Below are 19,844 nucleotides of genomic sequence, written 5' to 3'. Positions count from 1 at the left end.
GAGAGTCCAACTATATTCTAGCTCTGTCTCTTACAGCAAAAGGGAAAAGCATAAGCCTGTAGACCTCGGGATCAACTCTATTGGTCATAACAGTATCACAGATCTGCAAGAATTCGGTTAAGAACTGAAAAAGATCTTCTGATGGAAGTCCATGAAACTTGCAATTCTGTTGCATCAGAGAAATTAATTGAGGCTTTAGCTCAAAATTGTTTGCTCCAATGGCAGGGATTGAGATGCTTCTTCCATGGATGTTGGAATTTGGTGCAGTAAAGTCACCAAGCATCTTCCTTGCATTGTTGTTGGGTTCGGCCATGTCTCTTTCTTTTTCGAGATTCTCTGTAAGGTTTTCTCTGGATTATTGTGCTTTAACTTCTCTTAGCTTCTTCTTCAGAGTCCTTTCAGGTTCAGGATCTGCTTCAACAAAAATGTCCTTGTCCTTGCTCCTGCTCATATGAGAAAGAAGAGAACAGAAAAGAAGAGGCTCCTTTATGTCACAGTATAGAGGTTCCTTTATGTGAGTAGAAGAAGAAAAGAATAGAAGAAAAAAAATTCGAACACAGAGAGAGAAGAGAAGAGGGTTCGAATTATGAGTTGAAGAGAAGTGTTAGTAGATAAATAAATAAATAAATAGAAGGAGATGAGAGAGAGAGAGAGAAAGAGAGAGAAAGAGAGAGAGAGAGAGAGAGAGAGAGAGAATTTGAATATTGTTTTTAAAAAATGGTTAGTGATTTTTGAAAATTAAGAGAAGAAATAAAATTAAAATTAAAATTTGAAACAATTAGTTAATTAAAAGAATTTTGAAAAAGAAGAAGGTGATTTTCGAAAATTAGAGAGAGAAAATTAGTTTGGTGGTCTTGAAAAAAGATAAGAATTTTAAAACAAACAAAAAGTCAATTAGTTAGTTGAAAAAGATTTGAAAATCAATTTTGAAAAGATAAGAAGTTAGAAAAGATTTTTGAAATCAAATTTTGAAAAAAGATATGATTTGAAAAAGATATGTTTGAAAAGATATGATTAAAAAGATGTGATTAAAAAGATATGATTAAAATTTATTTTGAAAAAGAAATTTAGAAAGATTTGATTTTTAAAATTAAAATTGATTACTTGACTAACAAGAAACTAAAAGATATGATTCTAGAATTTAAAGATTGAACCTTTCTTTACAAGAAAGTAACAAACTTCAAATTTTTGAATCAATCACATTAATTGTTAGTAAAGTTTTTTGAAAATTTGAAATGAAATTTAGAAAAAGATTTTGAAAATCAATTTTTTTTAAATTTTCGAAAATAAGAAAATGAAAAAGATTTGATTTTTGAAAAAGATTTTGAAAAGATAGGATTTTTGAAATTGAAATCTTGACTTGACTAACAAGAAACAACTAATTTTAAAAATTTTTGACTAAGTCAATGACGTGGCAAAAATTGGCAAGTTAAGAAATAATCAATAGAAATACGTTGCAAGTACAGTCCTTAACCAGCCAAAAATCCGCTTATCAATTTAAAAGGGTTGTCACAAAGATTAAAATTAAAATACTGGGAATATAAATCCCAGGTCGTCTCCCAACGAGTTGCAGAGAGATGTGCTATTTTATCAATCAGGTGTTTTCAAAAATGGTTGAATTGATAAACAGGAAATTAATTTAGAGAATTTAATTAATTTTAAATAAAAGCCTTGACTGGGAGTAGATTAGTTGGAAACCCTATTCTTGTTGAAGTACTCTCAAGATTAATTGATAATTGAAGGTTGCTCTGTTTAGTTATCCCTTACTAGGTAAGGGAGAGTCAAACAAGTTGGAATGCTGTTTCTATTCACAAGTTCCAATCCGCTCATTGAAAAGGATTAGTGTCAGTGACTAAAGAGCATTCCAACAATGAACCCAATTACAATTTTTCCTTTAAGCACCCCAACTCAAGGGTTCCTTTCAATCAACTCCCCATCAAGTTAGGGAACTACTCGTTCAGTGTGAATGTAGAACTCATAACATAGGAAAAGGAATTAAAGAAAGACATGATAAATAAAAACTCAAAGGAATCAATTAAAAATAAAGGTAATTCTTGTATTAATAAATTCTAAAATAATCCAATAATAGAATTGAGTAAATTAAAGAACATAGAAGAGTAAAGCCAAGTAAAGGAAACGAACTAGAATGACGAAGTCTTGATGAGGTAATAACTCTTCTCAATATCCTGATGCAAAAAGCAATAGAAAATAAAATCCTAAGAACTATGAATGTGTAGAGAGAAAACCTAGAGGAGGAGTAAAAACTAGATCTAAAACTAAAAATTGTGTAGAATGAATGTTGTCTCTTGTTTCTGCATGTTCCCTGGCTCTAGTCTGTGTTTCTGGGCCGAAAACTGGGTTGAAATCTGGCCCAGAAACACTGCCAGTGACTTCTGAGATTCTGCAGATCGCGCACGTCACACGGTCGCGTCATTCATGCGGACGCGTCATTCGGCGTTTTGCTTTTCCACGCGGGCGCGTCATTCATGCCCTCGCGTCGCTTATGCTTTTCCAATCCGCGCGGTTGCGTGAGCCATGCGGCCGCGTCACTGCGATTTCCTCTCTTTCGCGTGGTCGCGTGAGTCATGCGGCCGCGTCACTTCTCGCTGGTCATCTCCTCAATTTCTTGTATTCCTTCCATTTTTGCAAGCTTCCTTTCCAATCTCCCACTCATTCATCCCCTATAAAGCCTGAAACACTTAACACACAGATCACGGCATCGAATGGAATAAAGGAGAATTAAAATACCTAATTAAAAGTCTCTAGGAAGTAAGTTTTCAATCATGTAATAATTTTAGGAAGGAAATATAAATGCATGCTAATTATATGAATAAGTGGGTAAAGATCATGATAAAACCACACAATTAAACACATTGTAAACCATAAAATAGTGGTTTATCAACCTCCCCACACTTAAACATTAGCATGTCCTCATGCTTAGTTGAAGGAGATAGAATAAATGAGTAGGAACATGTAAAAACTCATGCAATGCAATGCAACTTATATATGTGAATGCAACTATATGATTCTTGTCCACTTGATCAAGAGTAAATAAGTTCTTCAAAACAATTATAAATCAAATTCCACTAATTCAATTTTCATATAGTAAGAACAGATAAAAATGCAAGAAGGTAGCTCATGAAAGCGGGGAACATAGAATTTTAAGCATTGAACCCTCACTGATGATGTATGTATACTCTAATCTCTCCAGTGTATAGGGTAATCACTCTATCATTCTCTAATCGTGCTCCCTAAATTTTGTTCTTCTCCTAACCAATCAACAACATTTAATATACCAATGCAACATCATGAGGTCTTTTCAAGGTTGTAACGGGGCCAAGGTAAGGGTAAGGATATATATATATATATATATATATATATATATATATATATATATATATATATATATATATATATATATATGGTTAAGTGAGCTTATAAATTGAATCTTTAATTAACTCAAACTTTAACATAACCTATATATATTTTATATAACTTTGGAGTTCGTACCTAGCTACCTAGAATTCTCTTTCACATTCCATACTCATGTATCAATTTTTTATTTTAATTTTATCATACATGCATTGATCTTTGGATTCTTAACTCAACATTGGGGTAATTTTTGTCCCCTTATTTATTTATTGAATAATTTTTTTTAACATAAACATAAAAATAAACATAACTAATCAATGCACATAGATTTTTTATTCTTATAGTTTCATATGAGTAGGTGTCCAAATTCTCATTATATTATCATGACACACTCCCTTGTTATCCTTTGTCCCCACAATTTCCCAAACTTAATTAGCACTCACAATTCTATCTTAAACTAACCAAAGATTCAAATTGGGATATATAATTATTTTTCCGCTTAAGGCTAGTAATGTGGTGAATTACAGAACAAATGGGATTTAAAGGCTCAAAGTGGCTAACAAAGGTAATTGAAAGGGTAGGCTTAATTTGGCTAAGTGAGCTAAACAATTAATGGCCTTAATCACATGCAGCATATAAATATATTTAACATTGGACATATAGGATGGAACAAAATATAGATTACAATCATAGAGAAGTAAACACACAAGAATAAAACAATTATGGTTAAATAATGTAACCATGCATAAAGGCTCAAATCTCACAGGTTGTGTGTTCTTTAGCTCAAAAATTATGTTCCAAATACAACTTCAAGCAAATTTAACATAAAAGTTTTAATTAAAATTAGTGAAATTTTTGTTCCAAAAAATAAAGTCTTAGAAGAAACTTATTGTTTTTTTTCAATCAAGTAGAACATGCATGCAACTAATCTATTACTATGCAATTTATCCTATTCTACAAAAGAAAAACTAACTAAATATCCTAATTTATTGGTGTTTAGGGAAGAAAAGTTACCTCCGGAAGTCAGGTACTAATCGACCTCTCCACACTTAAGGATTTGCACCGTCCTCGGTGCCATCTGTCAGGAACAATGGTGGGCTGGTGGCAGTATCTCCATAGTCGGGACCGTCATGGCTCCCTGTGCTGGTGAAGGAAGTGGAGTCCGGAGTGCCTGGGTCCTCGTCAGGTCTGTGGTTGCCTGTGAGTAGCTCCTTGAGGTATTTGAAATGGTGGTGGTTGCGGCGCTCTCGGAGCTTTGCTTTCTTTTCCTGTTGGTCTAACTGCTTCAGTATTTGATGCAGCAGTTGACTAGTAGATGGTGGAGGAACTGCAGCATCCTCTATAGACTGGCTGATAGTGGCAAGTGGTGGCCTGAGATATCTCCCGTTAGGGACGTACTGATCATCCCGTGGAAGTATGGCTTTGGTGTCTCCAGCTCTGTAGGGGACTCCGGCTGCTGAGACAAGATCAGAGACCAAGGTGGGAAAAGGTAGGTTGCCCGCGATTTGCATGTGTCCCATAGCATTCTGGATATGTGTCGGTAAATTTAGAGGCTGGTATGTGAGGATGCACCATAGTAGAACGGCCATGTCTGCGGTGAAGGAGGACTCATGAGTGCTCGGGAAGACGTAATGGGACATAATCTGTGCCATACGTGAGCCTCTAAGGTAAGTGCGGAAGCCGAGATTCCCTTAGGACGGAAACGATGGTATCCAAAGATCCATTTGCTGCCAGGTTGAGCGATAACTCTGAGAACAGCGTCCCAGTCAAAGTTGTACGCCTGGCGCTTGATGGCGGCTTTCTGAAAAGTGTCCAATCCTTCTGGAGCAGGGGGAAGATCTAAGGCTCGCTGAATGGCCTCTTCTATAATGGGGACTTGCTTCTGACGTATAAAGACAGACTGCAGGGTTGGCAGGTGGAAGTTGGAGTAGAACTCAACTACCCAAGAAAGATTGACCTGCCTTGGCTGTCTCTGTAGGAAACCCCATTGTCTTCGTTCAATTTGTGGCTCAACAAAGTCGGCAATACGAGGCGGAAGGATAAGAAGGTGTTCATTGTTGTAATTTCGAGCTGCCAGAATAGGAAACATCTGCTCACAGTAGCGATTTGGAAATTGTGTAGTATCCTGTGCTGGGAAAGCTCTCTCCTTTTCATCAACCTTTATGATCCTTTTAATTCTTTTTGTTGAGGGCTTGACTGCAGTTGAAGAAGGCTCTGCCACTAATACTCTTTTTGTTCCTTTCCTTGCTGTGGGTTTGGGGGTAGCTTTCTCTTTGCCTTTCTTGGTGGCCATTCTGAAAAAGGGAAGAGAAACTAAATTAAATTGAAAGAGATAGAGCAAGGAAGAGGATTGAATGAGTGATAATCAGTGCACGGTAAAGATGAATGAAGTGAACACATGGTCATGACAACATGTGAAAAGTTCATCAAGGGAAAAAAAACAAGTGTATGATAGGATAAGTAGATGTAAGATATTTATTGGCATGCTGGCAAGGGCATGAGTAGCATAGATCAAGCATCACTTTGTAACAAACCATCACGTTTATATTGACAATTAAATTCAATTAATACAATAGTAAAGGGAATTTGTGAAAAGTAGGCATTGAATAGTAGAATAGAATAACGTAGAAAAGTGCATGATGCCATATGGGCTTTTTCACAAACACATAGCATGCATGGTAACTAAGGTATGGAAAGTATTAGATTGAACATGCAAGCAATCCTAAAAAATATATAATTGTAAAACTATTTCTTAACAATCCACAAGTAAAATAATGACCCAAATAAATTTTCAACACCAATTAAAAGAAAAAAGAAAAGAAAGGAGAAGAAAATATGGATAGTGAAAGTAAAATAAAAAGAGAAGAAAAGAAGATAACATATAAAAATAAGAAGAATAATAGAAAAGTAAGGGGAGAAAAAGAAAAGAAAACCTTGTTAATGGGGGTGAAAGAGAGAGAGTAGAAAGTGAGAAAGAAGGAAGAAGGAAGAAGAGAAAATAGGATTTGGAGAAAAGAAAGATAAGATAATAGGTAAATTATGGACGCTGTGCAGTGCAAGCGACGCGGCCGCGTAGGGCACGCGGTCGCGCGGATTGCGCTTAGACTGATTGACGCGGTCGTGTGACCCGTTTGATGCTACTGGCGCGAGGGCAGCCTCGCACTTGCACAACTCTCTGTTCGAAATTTTATTGTTGCCAAGTCTTGGGTCACGCGATCGCGTGGTAGGTTATTAGAAGGCTATGACGCGAACGCGTAAGCCATGCGTCCGCGTGGGAAGAATTGGGCGTTCAGCGCCAATCCAGCACCACTCTAGCACAACTTTCGGTCGTGCAACCTTTTTACGTCGAATTCCAGGGCACGCGGCCGCGTGGGAGGCCAATGTTCCCATTCGACGCGGAAGCGTCAATGACGTGGTCGCGTGGGACTATTTGTGCCACTGGCATGCCTCCAGCCATGCTCCTGCGTGACTCTATGTTCGTTTCTTAATCTTTCTGATCCACCTACGACGGGGACGCGTCAATGATGCGGTCGCGTTGCGTAAATTTTTTTTTTAAATAAAGGTATGTAAATGCAGATGCACAAAATGTACTAATAAAGAGAAGAGTTATTGAATATGAAAATAAAAATAAAAAAAGAAAAGAATGATCATACCATGGTGGGTTGTCTCCCACCTAGCACTTTGCTTTAACGTCCGTAAGTTGGACGCTCCACTAGCTCAGTCTTCGGCTATGTGGGGATCTTCCAAGAGGAAGATCTCGAGCTCCTTGTTTTTCTTCATCTTCTCGCCATGGTACAGCTTTAAATGATGTCCATTGACCTTGATAAGTTCGGAGCTGGAAGGATGGCTTAGGTGATAAACTCCGTACGGTTCGGCCTTCTCTACTTTGTATGGACCTTCCCATCTAGATCTCAACTTGCCTGGCATGAGTCTCAGTCGAGATTTGTAAAGGAGGACTAAATCTCCAGGTTGGAATTCTTTTCTCTTGATGTGCTGATCATGTACAGCCTTCATCTTCTCCTTGTATAGTCTTGAGTTCTCATAAGCTTCTAGGCGAAGGCTTTCCAGTTCTTGCAGTTGCAACTTCCATTCAGCTCCGGCTTTCTCAATTCCCATGTTGCACTCCTTTACTGCCCAAAAAGCTTTGTGATCTACTTCAACTGGAAGATGACAAGCTTTTCCATAAACTAAGCGGAAAGGGCTCATCCCAATGGGTGTCTTGTACGCTGTTCTGTATGCCCAGAGTGCATCTTGTAGCCTGGTGCTTCCGTCTCTTCTATGAGGTTTGACTATCTTTTGCAAGATACGCTTTATCTCTCTGTTTGACACCTCAGCTTGCCCATTAGTCTAAGGATGGTAGGCTGTCACAACTTTATGAATGATCCCATGCTTCTTCAGTAATCCTGTTAGTCTCCTGTTACAGAAATGGGTGCTTTGATCGCTCACGATTGCTCGTGGTGATCCAAAGTGACAAATAATATGGTTTCTCACAAAGGAAACAACAGTGTTAGCATCATCAGTACGGGTAGAAATTCCTTCTACCCATTTAGAAACATAATCTATAGCTAACAGTATATATAGGTGGCCATTAGAATTTGGAAATGGACCCATGAAGTCAACGCTCCAAACATCAAAAATTTCACAGAAAAGCATAATTTGTTGAGGCATTTCATCCTTCTTGGATATATTACCAATTTTTTGGCATGGAAAACAAGATTTACAAAATTCAGCAGCGTCTTTAAGAAGAGAAGGCCACCAGAATCCACAGTCTAAGATTTTTCTAGCTGTTCTTTGAGGGCCAAAATGTCTTCCACTCTCAGATGAGTGACATGCCTCTAAAATGGACTGGAATTCTGATTGAGGCACACACGTTCTAATTACCTGGTTAGCGCCACATCTCCATAAATATGGGTCATCCCATATATAATATTTAGACTCACTTTTCAGCTTGTCTCTTTGATGCTTAGTAAAGTTTGGAGGAAAAGTGCGGCTAACTAGATAATTAGCTACAGGTGCATACCAAGGGATTACTTTAGATACTGCTTGTAGGTTATCAAATGGAAAATTATCAGCTATAGGAGTGGAGTCATCTTTAATGTGCTCAAGGCGACTCAAGTGGTCTGCCACTAGATTCTGGTTACCACTCCTATCCTTTATTTCGAAATCAAATTCTTGTAGTAGCAGTATCCAACGTATAAGCCTTAGTTTGGATTCCTTTTTAGCTAATAAATACTTTAGAGCTGCATGGTCTGAGTACACTACTACCTTCGTACCAAGTAAATAGGCTCAGAATTTATCCAGAGCAAAAACAATAGCAAGAAGCTCTTTCTCAGTAGTAGTGTAATTGGACTGAGCGGCGTCTAAAGTTTTAGACGCATAAGCAATAACAAAAGGATCCTTACCTTCACGCTGAGCCAGTGCTGCTCCTATTGCATGGTTGGAAGCATCGCACATGATTTCGAATGGCTGGCTCCAGTCCGGTCCTCTCACAATTGGAGCTTGAGTCAGAGCGGTTTTCAGCTTATCAAACGCTTGTTTGCAATCCTCACTGAACTCGAACTCAATATTCTTCTGCAGTAGTCTGGATAGGGGAAGTGCTACCTTACTAAAGTCCTTAATGAATCTTCGGTAAAAACCTGCATGTCCAAGGAACGAACGGACTTCCCTCACAGAAGAGGGGTAAGGCAAACTAGAAATAACATCCACCTTTGCTGGATCTACAGAAATTCCAATATTAGATACAACATGTCCTAGTACGATTCCTTGTTTAACCATAAAATGACATTTTTCAAAATTCAATACAAGGTTTGTACTGACACATCTATCTAATACTCTAGATAGACTATCCAAGCAAAGGCTAAAAGAATCACCATAAACGCTGAAATTGTCCATAAAAACTTCCATACAGTACTCAATAAGATCAGAGAAAAGACTCATCATGCACCTTTGGAAAGTAGCTGGTGCATTGCACAGGCCAAATGACATTCTCTTGTAAGCATAAGTCCCAAAAGGACAGGTAAAAGTTGTCTTTTCCTGATCCTCTGGAGCTATATGAATCTAGAAATATCCTGTATAACCATCTAAAAGGCAATAATATGATTTACCTGACAAGCGATCCAGCATTTGATCAATGAATGGAAGTGGGTAGTGATCCTTACGAGTGGCTTGGTTGAGACGCCTGTAATCAATGCATACCCTCCAGGTGTTCTGTACTCTTGTAGCTATGAGCTCTCCATGCTCATTCTTCACTGTAGTGATTCCAGACTTCTTGGGCATCACTTGTACTGGGCTTACCCATTCACTGTCTAAAATGGGGTAGATAATATCTACCTCTAATAGTCTGGTCACTTCCTTCTTGACAACCTCTAAGATAGTGGGGTTTAGTTTTCTCTGGGGTTGACGAATGGGTCTTGCTCCTTCTTCTAAAAAGATTCTGTGCTCACAAACTTGAGGGTTGATGCCTACTATGTCTGCCAAACTCCACCTAATTGCTTTCTTGTGCCTTCTCAGCACACTAAGTAACTGCTCTTCCTGTTGAGAGGTGAGATCCCGTGCAATGATAACTGGAAACTTCTGCTTGTCTTCGAGGTAAGCATATTTGAGGTGTGGAGGGAGAGGTTTCAATTCTGACCTCTATTCATGGTCAGACTCTGAATTATCTGGAGCTGGTGGCAGTGGTAGAGTACTTTCATTGTCCTCTAAGAATGCCCTCACACTTGGACCTTGTCCTATGTACTTCTCTTCAAACTCCTCCAGGTGAACTTCAGCTACGATTTCATCTATAATGTCACACTGGAGGATAAAGTGATCTTCTGGAGGGTACTTCATAACTCCATTCAGATTGAAGCTTACTACTCGGCCGTCTATTTCAAAAGACTATGTTCCTAAAAAAGCATCTAATTTGAACTTCGAGGTCTTCAAGAAAGGTCTTCCGAGTAGGATTGATGATGACTTGTTTGAGTCATGTTGGGGCATCTCCAGCATGTAAAAATCAATGGGGAAAGTGAGACCTTTAATACCCACTAATACATCTTCAGCAACTCCAGCCACTGTAATAATACTTTTATCTACTAACACAAAACGAGCTGCCGACCTTTTTAAAGGAGGTAGACTCAAAACATCATATATAGACAAAGGCATTATACTAACACACGCTCCTAAATCACACATGTAGTCAGAAAATATCACACCTCCAATGGTACAGTTAACCATGCATGGGCCTGGGTCACTACATTTTTCAGGTATATTTCCCATTAAAGCAGATATAGAACTCCCTAAAGGAATAGTTTCTAATTAATTAATTTTGTCTTTATGTATGCATAAATCCTTTAGAAACTTTGCGTATTTAGGTACTTGTTGAATAACATCAAAAAGGGGAACAGTTACCTCAACCTTTTTGAATATTTCTACCATTTTGGGATCAGGTTTCAACTGCTTTCTGGGCTTTCTTGCAAGTTGCGAAAATGGAATAGGACTGGCGTTTTCTACAGTGTCTGCGCCCTTTGATGCTTCTTCCTGTGATCTAGCATCTTCTTCCTCAGCCATGTCCTGTATACCCTTTTCTTCCTCAACATCTTCTATTTCCACTACCTCTTCAGCTGAGGCGTGTTTAGGTAGGTTTGGCTCTTCCTGATTCCTCTATTGCAATGTGGTTCCAGACCTTAGGGTAATGGCATTAATGCTACCCTTTGGATTGGGTAATGGTTGAGAGGGGAGTCCACCAAAGCTTGAGGACTGGTTGTTGGAGTTGTTCATTGATATAATCTGTGAGACAAGGGCTTGCAAAGTAGAAGTCAGACCATTCAGAGTAGCAGTAAAGTTGTTTTCCATGGTCTGTTGTCTCCGATCAATAGATGGTAGTAACTCATCATTAGGAGATGAAGAGGGATAAGTGATCTGAGAGGGCTGCTGAGATGCTTGAGGCTATCTTAGATGAGGTGCTCTGTAGGCCTGATTCTGATTCTGCTGCCTAAAGTTGTTATTGTTATTCCACCTCTGATTTTCATTGTTATCTCTGCCTCCTCTGTTATGATTGTCCCTCCAACCCTGGTTAGAATTATCTCTCTAGCCTTGGTTAGAGTTATCCTGCCATCCTTAGTTATAGCTGCCACCTTGATTGTACCCTTGATTGGGGCGGTCATAGAAGTTATGAGTGGCTGCTACAGTGTGGTCTTTCGGTTGGAGTTGCGGACACTCATCAGTGTAATGACTATAATCTGCACAGATTTCGTATACTCTTTGTGGAACCAACTGCTCACTGTGCTGTGGTGGAGAAGGCTGAACTTGCTGAGGCTGTTGTTGATTTAGTTACATCTGCTTCAGCAAGTTAGTCATTTCACATAAGCTCCGAGCTATAGCAGTAGTCTCTTTGCTAGTGGATACCTCTGCAACAGCTCTTGACCGACTTTGCTTCTGCCTGTGATTCCTGGTAGATTCGGCTAAGTCGCTGATCAATTGCCATGCTTCTTCCGTAGTCTTGTACTTTTTCATAGACCCATTGCTAGCACCTTCCAATGTGGTCCTATCTTGAGATTTCATGCCCTGTGTAAAGTAGCCGAGTAACACTATCTTGTCAATCATATGGTGTGGACATGCTTCTAGAGGATTATTGAAGCGTTCCAAGTATTCATAGAGAGTTTCAGATTCATCCTGAACGATCATGGACATGTCTTTCCTCAGTTTATCGGCAACTTCAGCTGGAAAGAATTTCTCCAGAAATTCTCTTCTAAGCATATCCCAGTTGGAAATAGTTATTCCGGGTTGAGTGTAGTACCACTATCTTGCCTTTCCCTCAAGAGAAAATGGGAAGGCTTTTAACAGAATGGAGATTTCATCAGTGCCATCACGCTTAACAGTAGAACAGGCAGTCTGAAAATCCCTAAGGTGCTTGATAGGCTCTTGAGCAGGTAAGCCATGAAACTTGGGCATCAAGTTGAGTAGCGAAGACTTTATTTCAAAATCCACAGCCACTGCTGGGTGGTGTGCCTGAAATGGTTGGAGTGTAAAATCAGGGGCTCCTTCCTCCTGAATAGTGACTCTCCTGGGTGCTGCCATGTTACCTGCACGTAAATCAACTGAATTAGTAGAGAGGGAGCTTGCTTCTTCCTTAAATGACGTTTCAGGTTTGTCCTCAGAGAGGACTCGCCGACGCCGAGCTTGCCTTATACGTGAAAGAGTTCTTTCAATCTCAGGGTCAAATACTGGCAAGCTTGGATCAGGAAGTGAACGTGTCATTTAACGAAAGAAACGTACAGCTCATAGTGACAAAATTAAAAAAAATTGCAATTAAATAAATGCCAATCAATAAATTAGCACACTGTTGTAACTCCTCGGCAACGGCGCCAAAAATTGACGTGGTAAAAATTGGCAAGTAAAAAAATTATCAATAGAAATACGTTGCAAGTACTGTTCTTAACCAACCGAAAATCCGCTTATCAATTTAAAAGGGTTGTCACAAAGATTAAAATTAAAATACTGGGAATATAAATCCCAGGCCGTCTCCGAACGAGTTGCAGAGAGATGTGCTATTTTATCAATCATGTGTTTTCAAAAATGGTTGAGTTGATAAACAGGAAATTAATTTAAAGAATTTAATTAATTTTAAATAAAAGCCTTGACTGGGAGTAGATTAGTTGGAAACCTTATTCTTGTTGAAGTACTCTCAAGATTAATTGATAATTGAAGGTTGCTCTGTTTAGTTATCCCTTACTAGGTAAGGGAGAGTCAAACAAGTTGGAATGCTATTTCTATTCACAAGTTCCAATCCGCTCAGTGAAAAGGATTAGTGTCAGTGACTAGAGAGCATTCCAACAATGAACCCAATTACAATTTTTCCTTTAAGCACCCCAACTCAAGGGTTCCTTTCAATCAACCCCCCATCAAGTTAGGGAACTACTCGCTCATTGTGAATGTAGAACTCATAACATAGGAAAAGGAATTAAAGAAAGACATGATAAATAAAAACTCAAAGGAATTAATTAAAAATAAAGGTAATTCTTGTATTAATAAATTCTAAAATAATCCAATAATAGAATTGAGTAAATTAAAGGACATGGAAGAGTAAAGCCAAGTAAAGAAAATGAACTAGAATGACGAAGTCTTGATGAGGTAATAACTCTTCTCAATATCCTGATGCAAAAAGTAATAGAAAATAAAATCCTAAGAACTATGAATGTGTAGAGAGAAAACCTAGAGGAGGAGTAAAAACTAGATCTAAAACTAAAAATTGTGTGGAATGAATGTCGTCCATGCCTCCGCGTCGCTTATGCTTTTCCAATCCACGCGGTTGTGTGAGCCATGCAGCTGCGTCACTGCGATTTCCTCTCTTTCGTGTGGTCGCGTGAGTCATGTGGCCGCGTCACTTCTCGTTAGTCATCTCCTCAATTTCTTGTATTCCTTCCAATTTTCCAAGCTTCCTTTCCAATCTCCCACTCATTCATGCCCTATAAAGCCTGAAACACTTAACACACAGATCATGGCATCGAATGGAATAAAAGAAAATTAAAATACCTAATTAAAAGTCTCTAGGAGGTAAGTTTTCAATCATGTAATAATTTTAGGAAGGAAATATAAATGCATGCTAATTATATGAATAAGTGGGTAAAGATCATGATAAAACCACACAATTAAACACATTGTAAACCATAAAATAGTGGTTTATCAACCTCCCCACACTTAAACATTAGCATGTCCTCATGCTTAGTTGAAGGAGATAGAATAAATGAGTAGGAACATGTAAAAACTCATGCAATGCAATGCAACTTATATATGTGAATGCAACTATATGATTCTTGTCCACTTGATCAAGAGTAAATAAGTTCTTCAAAACAATTATAAATCAAATTCCACTAATTCAATTTTCATATAGTAAGAACAGATAAAAATGCAAGAAGGTAGCTCATGAAAGCGGGGAACATAGAATTTTAAGCATTGAACCCTCACTGATGATGTATGTATACTCTAATCTCTCCAGTGTATAGGGTAATCACTCTATCATTCTCTAATCGTGCTCCCTAAATTTTGTTCTTCTCCTAACCAATCAACAACATTTAATATACCAATGCAACATCATGAGGTCTTTTCAAGCTTGTTTTCATGTAGAACGGAAGTGGTTGTCAATCACGCGTTTATGAGTGAGAATGGTGATGAGTGTCACATAATCAGCACATTCGTCATGTTCTTGTGTGTGAATGAATATCTTAGAATAAGAATAAGCATGAATTGAATAGAAGAATAATAGTACTTTGCATTAATACTCGAGGAACAGCAGAGCTCCACACCTTAATCTATGGTGTGTAGAAACTCCACCGTTGAAAATACATAAGTGATGATGGTCCAGGCATGGCCGTGAGGCCAGCCTCCATAAAAGTCTAAGATAGTATAAAAACTGATCAAAGATTTGGTTAAAGACGTTGAATACAATAGTAAAAAGTTCTATTTATACTAAACTAGTTACTAGAGTTACAAAAATGAGTAAATGATGCAAAAATCTACTTCCGGGCCCACTTGGTGTGTGCTTGGGCTGAGCATTGAAGCTTTCACGTGTAGAGGTCTTCCTTGGAGTTAAACACCAGTTTGTAACTTGTTTCTAGCGTTTAACTCTGCTTTGCAACTTGTTTCTGGCATTTAACACCAGAATAGGGCAGAAAGCTGGCGTTAAACGCCAGTTTGCGTCGTCTAAACTTAGAAAAAGTATGAACTATTATATATTTCTGGAAATTCCTGGATGTCTACTTTCCAACGCAATTGAGAGCGCGCCATTTGGAATTATGTAGATCTAAAAATTTCATTTCGAGTGCAGGGAGGTCAAAATCCAACAGCATCAGTAGTCCTTTGTCAGCCTCTGAATTAGATTTTTGCTCAGGTCCCTCAATTTCAACCAGAAAATTTCAGCCAGAAAATACCTGAAATCACAAAAAAACACACAAACTTATAGTAAAATACAGAAATATGAATTTTACTTAAAAACTAATAAAAATATACTAAAAAGTAGCTAAATCCTACTAAAAACTACCTAAAAATAATGCCAAAAAGCATATAAATTATCCGCTCATCACTTATGTATCTATCCTTTGAAACTCAGTTTATATACTTGTCTATTTGGTTTCTATATAAGCCTTATATCTAATCACTTTTCGAGTGTGACGCATTTTCAGTCTTAGTTTGATCGTCTTTCTTCCAAAACTCCTAGTTAAACTATTCTTCATATATGTCAACCTACGTATTTTGTGTTAAAGGTCATAGCACCTCACCACCTTTGATTTACGTCCTAGGCATAAAGTTCTGTGTGGTAGGGTGTTAGATGAATTGTATAAACCTCCACCTCCATGGTATAAAGGTGACACTGATAAGGATGATGATGATGATGATAGTGCTGGAAAAAAGAAAGGTGGTAGTAAGAAGAGAAACTTGGCAAAATCAATGAAAAGGTTTGAGCCCAAGAAAGAATATGACAAAAGAGTGCCCAAGGAAATTTGCTAAATCAAATAAGTCTGATGCTGAGTCAAGTAAGAAGTAAAAGGGTAGGGTTAATGTTGCTAAAAAGGAGGAGAAGGTGACAAAGAAGAAGAATGTGGCAAGAAAGAGCCCAAGGAAGAGTAATGGGCCTGGTGTGAATGGTGATGCTGGGTCTAGTGTACAGGATGGTGTTAGGCCTATTGTGCAGGGTAGTGCTATTCCTAAGGTGAGGACATACCAATCAGAGGTAGTGTCATCTGATGAAGAGTATGTGTATGAGTATCAATTTGAAAACTTTCATTCACTTATATCCTCTGAAGATGAGGGAGATAAGCATCACTAGCTTGAGTTTAATGATGATTATGATTTCCAAGACGGACACTTTGAATTGGGTACAAGGTTTGTAATACTTGATCGTTTTAAGAAAGTGGTGAGGGACCTATTCATGAAAAGATGGTGTATAGGACTTTCAGGGAAGCAAAAGAGAGGATTATAAGGAATGAGAAAGAATAATATAGCAGACTGAGGTACTAACTGTTTGAGATATTGAGAAGTAATCCTAGGTCAGCTGCTTTGTTAGAGGTGATTCCGATTCCACAGTTTCCCCCAGTATTTAACAAGGTGTACATATGCTTGGATGCATGCAAGCAAGGTTTTAGGAATGGTTGTAGACCTTTAATACACCTGGATGGATGCTTTTTGGAAGGCTTGAAATGAGGATTTATACCGATTCAAAATTTAACAAAATCATTTTGTTGTGAGCATAGCCCAAACCGACAATCGATCCTCAAATCAAAGTTTAACTTTGGTTGTTACAAGGTCAACCTAATAAAAATAATAGAGAGTATTAGTCATGGGTCGTCTTCTCAAAGGAATTGCAGTGAGGTATGCATATTATTGGGTATGGTATCCAAGGGGTGGGTTGGTAAAAGTGCAAGAAATTAAATGACAAGAAAATAAAACAAACAACTAAAGAAAGGAATTACTAAAGAGAGACATTCATGGCAAAGATTAAGAATATAGGCTTTCTATCCTATTCATTAATTATCATACAATGATTAAAAAGAGCTAATCATATTAAGTCATCTCCAACATAGGAAGAAAGTATAATGTTATCTTCACTTTGAGAGAAAGTCAAATAAGACTAGTTAATCTCAATCCATAAGTCTTAATCAACTTACTAATTGAATTAGCAAGAGATTAGAGTCAATGAAAATAATATTAACTAACAACTCTAGATCACCAATCTAAATTGGGTATTAATGATTCAAGATTGCCTAATTTCTCCTTCCAAGTCAAGAATGCTCAAAAACTACTCTAAAGCCTAACCAAGTATTTTGTCAAACACTTGGAAGCCATAAAATAAAAGCATGGTAAATTGCAAGGAATAATAAATTCTATCACTACCCAAAGCAAGAAAATAATAATAATAACTCAATTAAACATTAATGACATGAAAACATAAAATTGCATTAAAGAAAATCCAAATCTAACAAGAGTGCATGAACATAAAAGAGGAATAAAAAGGAAATTAACAAAAGAGAACAAAGATGTAAGAACAAAAAATTGTAAAGAAAACAAGATGAAAATAAGAATTTAACCTTAGATCTAAGAGAAATTAACCTAATTCTAACCTAATTCTAGAGAGAAGAGGGAGCTTCTCTCTCTAGAAACTACCTAAAGCATGATCCTAAGCTAATCTAATTGCTCCTTCTTTGTCCTCTCTTTAACACTACATAAAATAGCCTCAGAAATGAGTTGGACTTGGGCTTGAAACGCTCAGAAATCGCCCCCAGCGTATTCACTTTAATGAGGCCACGTGACCAACGTCACACGTGCGCGTGGTCGACGCATGTGCGTCGCTGGCGAATTTCCTCTTCGCGTGTATGCGTGGTGACGCGTGCGCATGGCCATGAATGTCCTTCTCACACGTACGCGTGGATGACGCGTGCACGTGGCCTTGAGTTCTCCAAATGCTCATTTCTTCATGAATTCTCCATTTTGCATGCTTTTCTCTTCACTTCTTCCATCCAATACTTGCCTTATGAATCTGAAATCACTCAACAAACATATCAAGGCATCGAGTGAAATCAAAGTGAATCAAAATTAGCAATTTAAAGGCCTAAAAAGCAAGTTTTCACTCTTAAGCACAAATTTAGGGAGAATTACAATACCATGCTATTTCATTGAATAAATGTGAGATAAGTTGATAAAATCCACCAAATTCAACACAAGATAAACCACAAAATTGGGGTTTATCAAACCTCCACACACTTAAACCAAGCATGTCCTCATGCTAAACTCAAGAAAGAAACAAATGGTATCAACATTTATTCAATGCAAACTATCTATATACAATCTACCTACATGCAATCTATCTAAATGAATGCAACTACTTGGTCAAATAAATCAACTTCAAAGAATACATATATGAACATAAGGGCTAAAGGTATTAACAACCAAGTCAAATCTACAATTGAATTGAGTTATTGAAAATAGTTTACACACTTGCAAGAAAAGAGTTGAGCATAGGTGAAAACATGTAATTGAGCAATCGAACCCTCACCGGATGTGTATCCGCTCTAGTCGCTCAAGTGTATGAGGTTGATTCACTAAATTGTCCCCTAATCATGCTTTCTAAAATTTGTTTTTCATCTAACAATCAACAATTATTCAATGCATGCATACAAATATCCTGAGGACTTTTTCATAGGTTGTAACGGGGCTAGGGTCAAGGTAAGATTGTATTTGGTCAAGTGAGTTTGAAATTTGAATCTTTGATTAACTTAAACTTCCCACCCAACCTACAACAACCTATTCTATTCTAATGCAAACCTAACTACCCATTCTTCACTTTTTCACACACTCGTGCATTCTCTTTTTTTTTATCACAACCCATATATAATGCCACGGAAGTTTAGTGGATATTTACAAATAATTTATAATTGCTTGGAATGACTGAATGATGAGCTTGAATTGAAGCTGTGATTGATATTGATTTTGTGATTGATATTGGTTTTTTGATTTTGATGGAGTTGTTGAAATTCTGATTTTGTGTGATTATGATGAATTGATTGAGTTGTGGCTGTGAAAGGTGATTAAATTAGTGTTACTTGTTAAATTATAATATGATGAGTTAATTATTGAAGAAATTATCGTATTGATAATTGTTGAATGGAGTTGGATTTGAGTTTGGTTTGGAAAGTGATGAATTTGAGGGAGCCTGCATGGGTGGTGAAGTCCAAATTTTTAAGAGAAGATTATGTCCAATTTTATGTAAAAATAATCGAAAATGTGGTTTTATTTCGAAAATATGATTTATAAATTTATTTTGAAACATGATTTTATAGTGAAAAACATTTTATTTACATATTTACTCATATTGAGAAATGGATTTTGTATTGAAAATTTGTTTTATTAGTAATAAATTGAGAGTGAGAAAAGATTTTTCACATTGGAACTAGTTGGATTTTCAGATTTATAAATGTTTTGGATATTGGACTTGACCTGCTGGTTTATCAGAAGTAATCTGTGAGAATTGAAAATAGATTTTTAGTAATGAATTTGATTCATTTGAATTATCAAAAATGTTTTCTGAGAATTAGAAATGGTTTGGTTGGAACCTGAAAGGGTGGCATAGTGCGAATTTTAGAGGAAATGCTGCCGAAATGTTTATAAAACTCCAAGGCTTTGTTTAAGGCGTTATTTAAAAGCCAATCTGATTTATGAATATTGTTTGATTTTGAATTATTACCGAAAAAGTTATTTTCAATCCGATTTATTAAGAAAAGTATAATCTTTTAAATTCACTCTTTTGAGAAGAGATTTTGTTTTAAGTTATGATATGAATTCGGTTTGTTAAGAAAAAGAAAGAATGAGAAAAGAACATGGCATGTGTGATTATGAAATGTTTAAAAGGTCACGAGAGGGTGACGAAAAGTAAATGGTTATGGTGCCGATGGAAAAATGTTAAGCTGTGGGCTTTATATGTGAATGATTGTGCGGGGACGCCCGTG

The sequence above is a fragment of the Arachis hypogaea genome, chromosome 3 (assembly GCF_003086295.3).
Source record: "Arachis hypogaea cultivar Tifrunner chromosome 3, arahy.Tifrunner.gnm2.J5K5, whole genome shotgun sequence".
NCBI lineage: Eukaryota > Viridiplantae > Streptophyta > Magnoliopsida > Fabales > Fabaceae > Arachis > Arachis hypogaea.
This window is presented reverse-complemented; position numbering follows the sequence as displayed.